This window comes from Galleria mellonella, unplaced genomic scaffold (assembly GCF_026898425.1).
Source record: "Galleria mellonella isolate WM207_F2 unplaced genomic scaffold, CSIRO_AGI_GalMel_v1 utg103, whole genome shotgun sequence".
Taxonomy (NCBI): domain Eukaryota; kingdom Metazoa; phylum Arthropoda; class Insecta; order Lepidoptera; family Pyralidae; genus Galleria; species Galleria mellonella.
In genome coordinates, this window is record NW_026441966.1 from 2,872,134 (window position 1) to 2,887,129 (window position 14,996).

A 14,996-nucleotide genomic window follows, 5' to 3' on the forward strand; every position below is an offset into this window, starting at 1 on the left:
CTTATCATCTCTTATTGTGTGTCTATTTAAAATTTAACGGTCAATATGTTAATGCAATAAGTAACAAAAAATAAATTAATAAATAAATAACAAATTTATTTTCAGATTTGTTTAACAATTAATTAATATGAGGATATCGTGTAACTTTCATAAAAAAAAAGTATTTTAAATATTAGTTAAGATGAATATTAGATATTTTAATTATTATTTTATTTTACCAGAGGGAGATTTTGTACAAAAGTCGATTGCTTGGGTACCTCTGTCCCATTCGTGTTTCAATCTTGACGCAGCTGTGTTTCGGTTTGAAGGGTGGGATATGGCGTGAATTTACTGGGTATAGAGGAATAACACCTGAGTCCTCAAGAATGGCAACGCATGGGGGGTATTATGGGCGAAATAATATACTCTGTTATGTCCATGGTACTGCTCATGTCTATAGGCGACGGTTACTACTTTCCATCAGGTGGACCGTCAGCTTGTCTGCCATTCTAAGTTGTATAAAATTTTTTTTATAAAATTGTTAGATATAAAATTTAAAAACTGACAAAAGGAAATGAAAACTTACATCAATTACTCATTTGATATATATAATGTTGACAACCCTACCTTTAGTGATGTAGTTCGCGCGCCGTTTCACGCCTAATATAAGCGGTCTCGCAAAATTTTTTACACAACATTAAGTTGTCAAAAACACAATTGGCCACGGCTATCCCATGCATAACGTGTCGAAATTATGCAAATACGATCTCTGACCACACACTAGTTAATAGGGCTGTCACTAATTTCAAATCAATGTAGTTGCTATGGGGGAAGGGATTGTCAGTAATGGGGAGGTTAGTCCTCGTTGTTATCAATATACCCTACCAGGTCGATCTCCACGTGGAGGTTGACTTAATAGAGCATATTGTTAGCAATGGGGCTGTTAAACTTCATTGCTAACAATCCCTCCCCTCCCCCCGTCTGAGGTGTCATTCTAGACTGGTTGGTATAAGACCGTTCACCGACAAAACGATTGGAATGATTTCGGTGGACGTCACCCCCCACATTTCGAAATATTTTCTCTTTTTCTCGGTTTCGGCTGTTATTATTATTTGTGCCACCCCACAGAAACAGTGTAGGGTAACATTGTACCGTAGGAGGGCAGTGGTGGGCATCGGAGCGCAGGACGCAACTCAACTGTGACAGACGGACGGATAGCTGGAGTTGTATGTATACAGGTGCATTACATTACCATTGGGTTTGTTTTACTTCCTGCTTTCTTTTATATCTGTCCACGTACACTAGAATCTAGAACGGTTTGTTCATTTGTAACAATTAGAGATCGTGTCCCACAAAAAGAATCGACTTCAATTATAGAAAATCCATTTATTTCGTTCTAAAAATGAAACGACTTAACCGATTTTGATAAAATTTCTAAAAGATCAGTCTGTAAGTGTATTCTATCAGTTGAAAAAAGAATTTTCCAAATCGGTTTAGATCTGACCGAGTTATGAGGTAATAAACTTACGAAAAATACAACCGCATTGAGAACTTCCCACTTTTACAAGTCGGTTAAAAATAATGAAGAATTTATTATTAACTAACTTTTACTCATTACTTCATATGATAATTTTAAAGGTAGGAAACCCAATGCTAGTGACTACGTTTAGATGGCGTATGGAGATAAAAAAAAATGCATTAGATTTTAAATTAGACCTTCAGGATTGTTCAAAATTAACCTTTTTACATATATTGACAATTGTAGTTTATTATAAAAAAAAAAATTATAAACAATTGAAAAAGAACAAAATATATATACAATACTTCAAGTCAACAGACGGCATTTTTACTTACAAATAATATAATTAAATAATAATATATATAATAACAAGAACCAGCATATTTTACAAACAAGGATTACAACTATAAAAACCGTATCCAATTTGGTGCTGAAGTTTTTGCGTGAAGTCTAAAGAAATACACAGACAGACATATAAAATTTTTAAAAATTATTGTTTTGATATCTTTTGATTTTATTGAGACTACTCATATTGATTCTTATTAATTACCCCCCCCCCCATGTACGAACATTGTTTAGTTATATTTTTATTATATTAGTAAAATAAACGGTTTTTTCTTAGTATTCGTATTGAAGTGAATCAACACACAATTACACACATCAATATTAATTCTGAATTACAATTTTTTTAAAGTACATTACATATTTTATTTTACAAAATTTAGTAAATGATAACGATAGTAGACTAGTAGACATTAAAAAATAAAGAATAATAAATATTTTATAAGACAAAATAGTACAAAAAGAGTATTCCCATACCGGGAATTGAACCCGGGCCTCCTGGGTGAGAGCCAGGTATCCTAACCACTAGACCATATGGGATGTCCATAGAATTTGTAAATTTTGTATTTAGATTAACATGAACCTTATTGAATAAAAGAAATTTAAACAGTTATATATTAACTTAGATATATTAACTATAAAGTCGATTGCTTGGGTACCTCTGTCCCATTCGTGTTTCAACCGTGAAGCAGTTGTGTTTGCATAGCAGTTTCGGTTTTAAGGGTGGGATATGGTATTACTGGGTACAGAAGATAACACCTGAGTCCTCAGGAATGGCAACACATGGGGGGTATCATGGGCGAAACAATATACTCTGTTATGTCCATGGTACTGCACATGTCTATAGGCGACGGTTATCACTTTCCATCAGGTGGACCGTCAGCTTGTTTGCCATTCTAAGTTGTAACATCATTAGATCGTTCGTCACGAATATAGTTTATGAAAAATAGCCAGTCTGCAACCCAGTGATTAACGAAGTTTATTTTTGGAAGCGTATCTAAGAGATTAAAATGTGTCACTATAGTTAATTTTAACTGACACAAGCATATATTCAGTACACTGGTGTATTTAGTTTTCTACTGACCCAGTTTACATGTAACATTAATTTTAGACTTTAATTATATAGTGATAATGCTAATTTCGTGTGCTAATCAAACTCACTGGTGTATAGGGGGAAAGGAATTGTTAATAATAGATAGATAGATAGATAGATAGATGACATTTATTACCATTTAATTACAATAGAGATAATGCTATATATGTACGTCCAGCGAGATGTACCTATAATCAAACTCACTGGTGTATTTCTCGGATGGGAGACTCAACACGCTTACCAACAAATACACTGATAACATTACAACACATACATAAAACATTACAATAAATACATAAAACATTACAACAAATACACAAAAAATTACAACCAAAACCGAGAAGAATAAACTCTGAATAAATTATCGCACTTCACAATGACAGCATCATAAAAAATAAAAAAAAGAACGAGAAGCGTCAGTTTCTCATAATGGGATGTAATAGTCCCATTGTCAACAATATAGGGTATATTCGGGTATATCAGCTCGACCTACACGCGGTCGCCCTGGAAACCATCCTGGTAAATTCTTGTTGATTTCGTCATAATGAGCTAATTGATCTGCTTTCATGAGCGTATGTATCGTCCTTCACTGGTGTCTCATCAGTACATACCAGTATCCCAGGCGGAATTACGATTTCATTATTATTCATAAAAAAAAAAATTAAATAAGCCTACTGCTATAATCGTTAAGGTCTTAGAGGGTAATCAGAGGTCAACTGTTAACCCTATAGTTTAACTAACATTCAACACATATAGTAGATACTTTTTAACCGACTTCAAAAAGAAGAGGGGTCTCAGTGCGTGTTGTATTTTTTTTCTTTGTGTTTTTGTTTGTTTTTTTTTTAATTATTAATGTTTAATGCTTTAAACCTCATAACTCTGTCAGTTGTAAACCGATTTGTAATTTTTTTTTAATCTAAAAAGATACGCTTATAGATTGTCCAAAAGTCGATTGCTTGGGTACCTCTGTCCGATTTGTGTTTCTACCGTGAAGCCGTGTTTGCATGGCTGTGTTTCGGTTTGAAGGGTGGGATATGGCGTGAATTTACAGGGTTCAGAAGAATAACATCTGAGTCCTAAGGAATGGCAACGCGTGGGGGGTATGACAGGCGAAACAGTATACTCTGTTATGTCCATGGTACTGCTCATGTCTATAGGCGACGGTTACCACTTTCCATCAGGTGGGCCGTCAGTTTGTTTGCCATTCTAAGTTGTATAAAAAAAAATTAGAATCAGTTCAGTCGTTTAGTTTTTAAATAACAACTAATTTTACCACAATTGAAGTAGGTTTTTTTTGTGAAACACAATTTTACCTAATTTGCGTGGCCAAAGACGCAGTTCTCAGTTATTACTGTGTTTACATAGGTTTGTATGAACAATGAGTGCATTGAAACTTCCAATAGATTGACCTTATTGGCTTCAATTCAGTAAATTGATACATTACGCTGTGATATGGCTAACAAGTGTGGTTTAATATTGTACATGGGGGGGAGGGATTGTTAGTAATAGTCTCCATTGCTATCAATATACTTTATCAGGTCGACCTCCACCCGGTTCTCCCTGGAAACCATCGTGACTAATTGATCGTTGAATTCGTCACAATGGGCTAACTGACCTGCCTTTGCACCTTCACCAATCATCCCTCACTGGTGCCTCGTCGGTGTATACCGATAGCGCAGACGGGGTTACTATTCCATTATCATCCATTATAATTTTTTTTATGAATATGAATATGGGGGGGGGAGGGAAGGAGTGTTAACAATAGGGTCTAACAGCCCCATTGCTACCAATATATCAGGTTGATCTCCACGCGATTTCTCCTGAAAACTGTCGTAGTTAATTATTGATGAATTCGTCGATGGTGGGCCAACTGACCTGCTTTAAAGTTACCTATCATCTATCATTGCTGCTCAGTCAACCGTCAAACCGATATCGCAGGGGGAAAGGGATTGTTAGTAATGGAGACTGAGAATCCCATTGCTAGCAATATACCCAACCAGGTCGACCTCCTCGCGGTTCCCCCTGGAAACTATCATGGTTAATTCCTGATGAATTCACCATGATGGGCTAACTGGCCTGTTTTCATTCTCATCTATCATCCTTCACTGGTGCTCCGCCAGCGTATCCCGTTAGCGCAGGCGGGGTTACCATACCATTTTCGTCCATCAAAAAAAAAAATAACTGATATATCATAAGGGATTACCATTTCATCTTCACCCATTAAAAAAGTCCATATTGTTGGTGTTTTAATACTGGCTGTTGACACTGAGATTTTTTAGAACATGTATTGTTTTTAAATTTCTTTTGTCTCAGTCTTTCCTAAAACGTGCCTTGGGTTTTTTCACTAAACTGAATATCATTCAAATTATAAATATAATTGTGAGAGACTGGTGCCTGAGATAGGTATAAGAATACCTGTGTTACATACAGGTCACCAAAATCATTATATTCACTCTGCTGTTTACATCACATATCTTACTCACTTATTTGATTAGAATTATTTTGTATAATTCCACTATCATTAATAAATACGGCAACCTGATTGCAAATTAGTCATTCGTAGTTTGGACGCCGAACGGTTAACACTAGACTCCGAGCAGTAAAAAATTTGATTTTTTTTTATACAACTTAGAATGGCAATCAAGCTGACCGCCCACCTGATGTAAAGAGGTAACCGTCGCCTATAGACATGAGCAGTACCATGGACATAACAGAGTGTACTGTTTCGCCCATGATACCCCCCATGCTTTGCCATTCCTGAGGACTCAGGTGTTATTCCTCTGTACCCAGTAAATAAGACGAGGCCCTATGTTACCACCATCAATACAAGAAAAGAAAGAAGACCATGCCTCAACTGAACAAGGGAAGAGCATGGGAAGAGTAACTCGGGGGTAGTTGCCCACTACTATCTGGTCAGTAAATATATCCAGATTATGCAGACGAAGTCGCGCGTGAAAGCTAGTACGTCATAAATGCACAAAACAGTCGAATCGAGAATCTTCATATATTCGATGTTGGTAAACAGATTTCAGACGAATTAAATTTGCAAATATATGAGGTGAACGCCAAGCGATTCCGCCAATATGACCTCATTTTAAATTAGCTGCTGATACATTAGAACAGTTATGCATATTGTCTTAAGTGCTCATATCGTTTTGTTTTTATAGTAGCTTCAAACATGTCCATTTTTAACCGACGAAAAATTGAGGAGATTTTCAAGTCAATCTATACTTTTTTTAAATTTTTTATGTATACACGTGTAACTTTTTGCATCGTAGTACGATTTGGTTTAATCCTTTTTTAATTCTATTAACTTGTGTTTTGTCGAGGAACATAGTCCGTAGTGTTTACGCCTTTTTTTCTTTGCAGAGATTGGTAACAAAAAATGTACTTTTAATTAAATTGATATTTTGGGGAAGAGAAGAATACATGCGCCATTTTAAGCTAAATTAATTAATTGGACTTATTGAATCTATATTAGCTGAACTCAAATCAGATTTTATTAACATCTGTGTAAATTATTGATACCCATTAATTTCTCTCTTCCAGTGACTAAGGAAGGGGGGGGGGATTCATTGTTAGTTATGGAGACTAAGAGTTCTATTGCTAGCAATATACCCAACCAGGTCGACCTCCCCGTGGTCGCCCCCTGGAAACCATCGTGCTGAGTTCCAAGTGTTTTCATCGCGATAGACTGACTGACCTGCCTTTTTTCATTCTCATCTATCACCCTTCACTGGTGCCTCGCCAGCGTATATCGTTAGCGCAGATGGGATTACCATTTCATTATAATCTATTAATTTTTTTTTTAATAGATATACATGAAGAAGGTATAAAGCTCTCAGAATAAAAAAAAATATTATATTAATAGATTGGATTTATTGAAGATAATTTAAAAAAAAATAAAATTTTTTTGTGTTGATACATATAAAAAGTGTTGACATTTCTGCGAATGATATGATGTGAATTTAAGGTTGTACTGTAAAAAAAAATATTAATTTACAAAAAATAGAGACTGCATCGACCGGGAATCGAACCCGGGCCGCCCGCGTGGCAGGCGAGCATTCTACCACTGAACCATCGATGCTAAATTTATTGTATCAAAAATATACATCTAATAAATTATGAATACCTTATTTAAATTATAGCAAGTTTTTTGTTTTGTTTTTTTTTTGTGGAGAAAATCTTTAAACAAAATTGTACGACTTATACTTACAATTCATATTTGTAAAATAATCAGATAAAATATATTTCATTAAAATGTGTTTAAAAAAGTTGATTGACGTAAGAGTCAATAAAGATTATTCTTATATTTAGGATGGAGAAGGAGAAAGGCTAATTTCTTTTTCTGTCACGCGAAGTCGCGTGTAAAAATTAGTATATCCTTACTAATATTATAAAAGTGACAGTGAGTTTGTTTGTTACCTTATAGCGCCTTAACGGCTTAATCAATTACTACAAATTTTTTTTTGATGGGCGAAAATGGTATGGTAACTCCGCCTGCGCTAACGGGATACGCTGGCGGAGCACCAGTGAAGGATGATAGATGAGAATGAAAACAGGCCAGTTAGTCCATCATGATGAATTCATCGGGAATTAACCATGATAGTTTCCAGGGAGAACCACAAGGAGGTCGACCTGATTGGGTATATTGCTAGCAATGGTATTCTCAGTCTCCATTACTAACAATCCCTTTTCCCCCTATTACTATGAAATTTGGTATACACGTATTATATGAGATGGAGAAGGATAAAGGTAATTTTGATCTTGGTTAGTAAACATACTCTGTCTATGTGGGGGGAAAGGGATTGTTAGTGATGAGATTTAACAGCCCCATTGCTAGCAATACACCCCATCGGGTCGACCTCCACGCGGTTCCCCCTGGAAACCATAGTGGTTAATTGTTGTTCAATTGTTTATTATGGGCCAACTGACCTGCGTTCATCCTCATTTGTCACCCTTCACTGGTATCCCGCCTGTGTATACCGATAGCGCAGGCAGGGTTACCATTCCATCTTCATCCATTAAAAAAAAATCTCTGTTTATGTGGACGAAGTCACAGGTTAAAGCTAGTAGAATTTTTTTTATTCCTTTATTAGGCAGTGAACATTTCTTACTTATACTTATTAGTAGAGTTAAAATTACTATAAATACAAAAAATTATCATGATCTTTAAGGCTATCTCATTAAGAGTGAATATTGCTTGCTTTTCCGAACAATATCAGTTGAGCAATTTAGAACCTTATATCTTATAAAATAAGATCGTACAGCACTAATTGTTTTTATCAGTAAAATACAATTCTGGGATCAATCGACCACTGAAGTGAGTCGTGATTGCTCGAAATTGGTCTTTAACGAGCCATCGTGACCGGGAATCGAACTGCGACTGGTAGTCACGGAGTAAATAACAGACACGGAGAAATAAATAAGGATATTTATATCTAGTTGTCTATATGTATGTATCTTACGCCAGATTCTTAGCGTGTATTTTAACCATTTACAAAAATGGGAAGTTCTCAATTTGTAATTTTTTTTCAACCGATTCCTTAAAGAAGGAGGTTATCAAGTCGGTTATATATATTTTTTTTATGTTTGTCACCTTATAATTCCATTAGTTGTATATCGATTTTTTTTATCTGAATAGATAAACTTACAGATTGGTCCTATAGGAATTAGATCGAAATTGGCATATCATGGACGAAACAGTATACTCTATTATGTCTATGGTAGCTGGCGGGGCACCAGTGAAGGGTGATCGATGAGGATGAAAACAGGCCAGTTAGCCCATCATGATAAATTCATCTGGAATTAATCATAATAGTTTCCAGGGGGAACCGCGAGGAGGTCGACCTGGTTGGGTATATAGCAAGCAATGGGATTCTCAGTCTCCATTGCTAACAATCCCTTTCCCCCCTATAGGCGACGGTTACCACTTTCCATCAGGTGGGCCGTCAGCTTGTTTGCCATTCTGAGTTGTATAAAAAAAAAATTACTTTAAAAAATTTTGTCACTAAACTAGGTGTAAAATTTAAAAAAAGAAGTAAGGTAAATATTTAGAAGCGACAATTTCGCTGTGCGGTTGTTTACTCTATAAACTACCGTGTTGTATTTAAAGAAATCGCAATAATAAAAAAAAAAGTAAAAAAAGTTTTTCATTAATTAAAATAGCAACAAACGGAACTATGTTTGTTTTACAAATAAAAATAATAAAATACGAGGGAGCCAGCAAGTAAGAGCTCGTAAAGTACTTACAATCCACCTCGAGGAAACCTCTTGAGTGCTAGGGTTATCGCAACACGGATTGGACTTTTGACTTCAAAAATATAATAATATTTATTTATTTATTTATTTATTTATTCATTGGTACAAATATGTGTACATGGCGGACTTAAAAGGAATAAAAAAAAATGCAAAATATTCTAAATATAAAAATAAGATTACAATACATAAACATACATATATATTATAAATAATAATCTCTCCCAGATCAAGATAAATCACCATAGGAGATAAAGTGTCAGATATAAAAATCATGGAATGCGGCAAACAACTAGTAATTACTGATATACATACATACTAAAATTACATATATAAACGAATAAATATATATAAATAACACAATATACTTACACATATATGATACATATACTATATTATACACGAAATTGAGAATAATATAAAGCACTTACTGCTCGGAAAAAAATAATAATAACAATAATAAATTCTTTATTGCGCACAATAGAGATGTATACAAGGAGTATTTATAGAAAATGTGCATATAAAAAATATATTATATAAATTTATAATATTAATAAAAATATAATATTTAAATTAACTTTGGAATCCTAAAATGTATTTATTGACATAAAACGCCGACAATTAAATCAAATTGTAAAACTGTTAAAAGCTAGTTGGTAATTAACTGTCATAAAATAATTATAAGTCAGACAAATTGCAATCGGATATCTTTATTTTACGATGGAAATAAAAAATCAACGACGAGATATTTCTGTGCCCTTAGAGAAACATCTAAGAGTTGATGATCTCGAACATTACGTTTTCCTTCCTAAACCTACTTCGTGTGACAACCCTATTTAATTCCTGCTGACATTTTCCTCGGAAGGCTTCGCGCGACCCACTTTCAGGAACGTTGAAAAATATTACTGCATTTCACGTAACACGAGTACCTACCTGGCTATACAGCTGTCATTTTAGATTATGACAAGATGGCGACTAGTGTACGAGCATAACGTATTACAATTACGAGAAAAAGAAAAGTATTTTTTATTTATTTATTTACTAACTGATGCCTGCTACTTTTTTTTTCTTATGGGTGAAAATGGTATGGTAACCCCGCCTGCGCTAACGGGATACGCTGGCGGAGCACCAGTAAAGGGAGATAGATGAGAATGAAAACAGGCCAGTTAGCCTATCATGATGAATTCATCAGGAATTAATCATGATAGTTCCCAGGGAGAACCGCGAGGAGGTCGACCTGGTTGGGTATATTGCTAGCAATAAGATTCTCAGTCTCCATTACTAACAATCCCTTCCCCCCATGCCTGCTACTTTGTCCGCGTGGTATTTGTTATTCCTGTTTAGTATGTATCGATGTATGCACCTGCCTATTTATTATGTCTGGAAATAAAACTGACCTTGTACCAGACGACTTTGAACATAAGTCGTTTGCTTGGGCATCTCTGTCCTATTCGTGTTTCTACCGTGAAACAGTTGTGTTTGCATGACATGAATTTACAGGGTACAGAGTAATAACACCTAAGTTCTCAGGAATGACAATGCATGGGGAGGGCGAAATATTATATTCTGTTATGTCCATGGTACTGCTCATATTTATAGGTGACGGTTATCACTTTCCATTAGGTGGGCCGTCAGCTTGTTTGCCATTTTAAGTTGTATAAAAAAATTTACTTTCATAGTAATTGGATAAGCCGTTAAGGCGTTATAAAGTAACAAATACACAAATGAACTCACTTTCACAATTATAATATTGACAAGTATATGTTTCTTGAAAAGTACTGGCGGTGGTAATCCCACCTGCGTTATTGGTATATGCTGGTGGAGTACCAGTGAAGGGTGATAGATGACAATGAAAGCAGGCCAGTTAGCCCATCGTATAAAATTCAACAAGAATTAATCATAGTGGTTTCCAAGGAGAAACGTGAGAAGATCGACTTAACAGGATATATAGTTACCAATGGGGCCACTAGTCCCCACTATTAACAATCCCCTTCCCCCATCTATTTTCGATCTAACATTCCTCTATTATCAAGCTATATATAATTAGACAGTCAAGAGTCACCTACAAAGTATTATTTGGACAAATTATATTATTGTATTATTATTAGTACCTTACGTTTTACTGTTTCTTTTTTTATACATACTTCGTGTCATTATGGCGTATAGGGAAGAACACTGCTTATCCTAAAGTAGAGGATTTACCTATTTAGAGAGCAGGATTTCACCTATGTTTAAAGATTATTGTTACATTTATTTTGAAATAAACTTATTATTTTCTTTTTTCCAAAAAAATCTCATCTCCCCTATTAAGGAGAGGAGATGTTAAACTAACCCCCGGCAGAAGCAGTCGGCTGGGGTTTTTTTTTTATGCAAGAAAATGGTATGGTTACCCCGCCTGCGCTATCGGTATACACTAGCGGGGTACCAGTGAGCGGTGATAGGTGAGGATGAAAAGGCAGGTCAGTTAGTCCATTGTGACGAATTCAATGATAAATTGGTCACGATAGTTTCCAGGGGGAACCGCGTGGAGGCCGACCTGATAGGGTGTATTGATAGCAATGGGGACTAAACTCCCCATTAGTAACAATCCCTTCCCCCCAGTCGGCTGGGGTTCTAGGCCTCAAGGAGAGAAACCGGCGTACAATTATTATTATATATATTGATAGCAATGGGGACTAAACTCCCCATTAGTAACAATCCCTTCCCCCCAGTCGGCTGGGGTTCAAGGCCTCAAGGAGAGAAACCGGCGTACAATTATTATTATATATTTTTATCTAAGATATTTGCTACTATTCTGTTATGGATAACAAAATCATACAATGATTGAGGCCTTCGCCCTACCCTAGGGGCTTAACTTGAATCGTGTTATCGGAAGACAGACGTGATTGGAATAACAGTTGATTGGACCCTTGTAATGTAAAGCTATGGGTACCTACATATTCCTATGAAATGTTATTTTCTGTATATTATATTGGATTATATATTTATTTATTCTTTTTTGCACAATAAAACTTTATATGTGGTGAGTTAAATGACATATGCCATTCTCTATTACCTATTAATTATTATTATTAACTATTAGGTAAAAACAGATCGTATGAAGGGTAATGATGGTGAAAGAAATGTGGTATAATTATTATATGTTAAAACAATTAACATATACAATATATATTTGATTAATACATATTAAATTATTAACTATATGAATATATATATATATTATATGTTAAAATAATTATACATATATATATATATATATATATATATATATATATATATATATATATATATATATATATATATATATATATATATATATATATATATATATATATATATATATATATATATATATATATATATATATATATATTGAGATTATCCAGATTTCTTTATAGTAATGCATGTATAAAACTAGCAATATTCTTTCTTTCTTTTCTATATAATAAATACAGTTCATAAATATTTTATATATTATATATTTATTTATTTATAAATGTATTAGTATATCCATATATATTAAAAGTAATGTTTGCTATGCTTAATATGTACTATATTTGTATTTTTTATGTATTACGTGTATGTATAATTATTTTAGTATGTTACAATAACTATGTCCCATACGTTTTCTGTTTTATCTACTCGTTAGCTGATAGAGAATCCCATATGACATTAAGCTCGCCACTTGTACAAAATTTTATAGTGCAGTAAAGAATAAATAAATAAATATAAGATGTCGCAAGAATGTTGACTTAAAGAGTCGCAGTGAGAAACACAAATAAGACACCATTATGAATTCTTTGGGAAAGTGCCTCACATAGAACTATCAAAGCGCAGGCAAGAAATGTAATAATGCAGTTGTGCTGCATTCTTCCCACTACCACTCACTGACGAGCTGAGGTTTTTACATCATTTCAAAATGGTGGATAAACTCCTAAGGAGACTGGATGTCATCTATCTACATCATATAAATATGTTATGAATAAATCTCTCTGGTATGATTAATATTGTATGATTTGTGATTATAATGAAATCCTATTTTGTAAAATCAATGTTTTATGTTCCAAATGTTCCAATTTTTTTATTTCTTTCTTTTATGCTAAAACAAATTACAAGTACTGTTGCAATAAATTGGCTGCAGCAAATTCAGCTGTTGAGTGGCAGCCATGTTGGCAAAAACAAATATGAAGTTTGTTTTTGTTTACTATTGGTGTTAGTGGTTATTTGATTAGAACTATTTTGTTTATACAATTGATTGGCTTTTTGTTAATTCTTCACGATTGAAATTGCTGGTTTATACTATTTACTTTTTGTTTGACGGCTTCTAAGCAAAGCCTAATAATTAAAAAAATAAAAAAACTCGCTAGTCTATTATTGAGAAGGAACCTTTTATTATTTTTCAGCCAAATTAAAAAAGAAGGAAATTCTCAATTGTAGATAGAGAACGCTAGACACTATTTCTTAATCTGTGCTTTCAATTCTCTATAGATATTCAATATCAATAGTACCGCATTCGAGTATTCCGACACTTCCCTATGGTTGACTGGGAGAGAATGCTTTTAACATTAAGTCCGCCATGTACACATATTTGTACTAATGAATAAATAAATAAATATCATAGGTTAAAAAAAAACTTGTCGTTAATATTAAAAGTAAATTTTACATATTTACCTGTTACCGTCTTATTTGAAATGGTGTAAGCAGCCATCTATTGTACGCATAGTATCTTTTTAGAGCAAATCATATCAGCATCTCACTTTCGCTCACGTTAATCTAACAATAAACATTATAATGTAAGTAAAAAGAGACCGCCTCGCCAAAATGTGTTTTATACATAGGACATTACACTATCTAAGTATCTATTACATTTGTAGATAAAAATCCCGCCGGCACGGTAAGTGTCGAGTCTGTGATGAGAATTTTTTTTTTAACAAAAGGATCATCGTGTACAGCTTTAGAAAGTCGTGTGTTTATTTATTTATTTATTTTTATTCAAATATGGAATGATAATTATTACTTTTTAAATTTTAATTATTTTCCTTCATAGTCATGGGAGTCTATAACAAATATAATTAAATGCGATTAGTACATTACAGTTTTTAAATTTAAAATTTATAAATATGACAGTTAACAGTTAGAAATAATCCACCTTCTTGTTCATCCGTATACATGTTCCTAAAACAAATAATTACATGTATAATGAAATTGTAATAATAAAATCTTATATTATACAGATAGAGTGTCTCCAACGAAATGGTTCGAGAAAAACGGGTCAACTTTTTCATACAATTTTGCGTGATAAAATAGTTACTAAGGATTCCTTCTATATTTATTTTGTCTTAACATTTCTGTATCTTTATAAAGCGTAAACACTTATTTTATTTATTATATAATACGTCAAAATACATTTTATGTGTAAGTATATACAATAATTATAAAAATAAACGAGCCAGCTAATTTGACAATTAGCTGACAAAAAGTTGCCCCTTTTTGGTTTTAGAGGCTCGATGCTCTATCTACGAGTATATATGATCTAAACATAAAATGTATTTAAAAAATTTATATAAGGAGTGTTAATAAGAGCAATAGAAGCCAAAATAGTACTTTTTGTCTGTCTGTAAGTTTGCGTATTTGTTTCGGTATCACGCAAAAACTACTGTGTCAAAGTGGATGCAGTTGTCTTCATAAAGGTCGTCGGAAATCTGAGGACCTACCATGAAATATTTTTCGAAATTTCGGACCCAAACGAAATAGAAATTTGATGTCAAAATTACATAATACATGCCGTTTGGAAATATTAAAAAT

The 14,996-nt window shown here is 33.7% G+C and overlaps 1 protein-coding gene and 2 non-coding genes across 7 annotated transcripts in view; 1 reads left to right on the plus strand and 2 right to left on the minus strand.

Moving 5' to 3' along the window:
• The window catches only part of LOC113517440 (uncharacterized), a 512,876-nt gene that overhangs the window by 17,316 nt on the left and 480,564 nt on the right, over nt 1-14,996 (plus strand). The window lies entirely within an intron of this gene.
• Trnae-cuc (transfer RNA glutamic acid (anticodon CUC)) lies at nt 2,309-2,380 on the minus strand. The gene has a single exon. It is a non-coding gene; the product is annotated as a tRNA-Glu (tRNA).
• Nucleotides 6,950-7,020, minus strand: Trnag-gcc (transfer RNA glycine (anticodon GCC)). Its single transcript has one exon. It is a non-coding gene; the product is annotated as a tRNA-Gly (tRNA).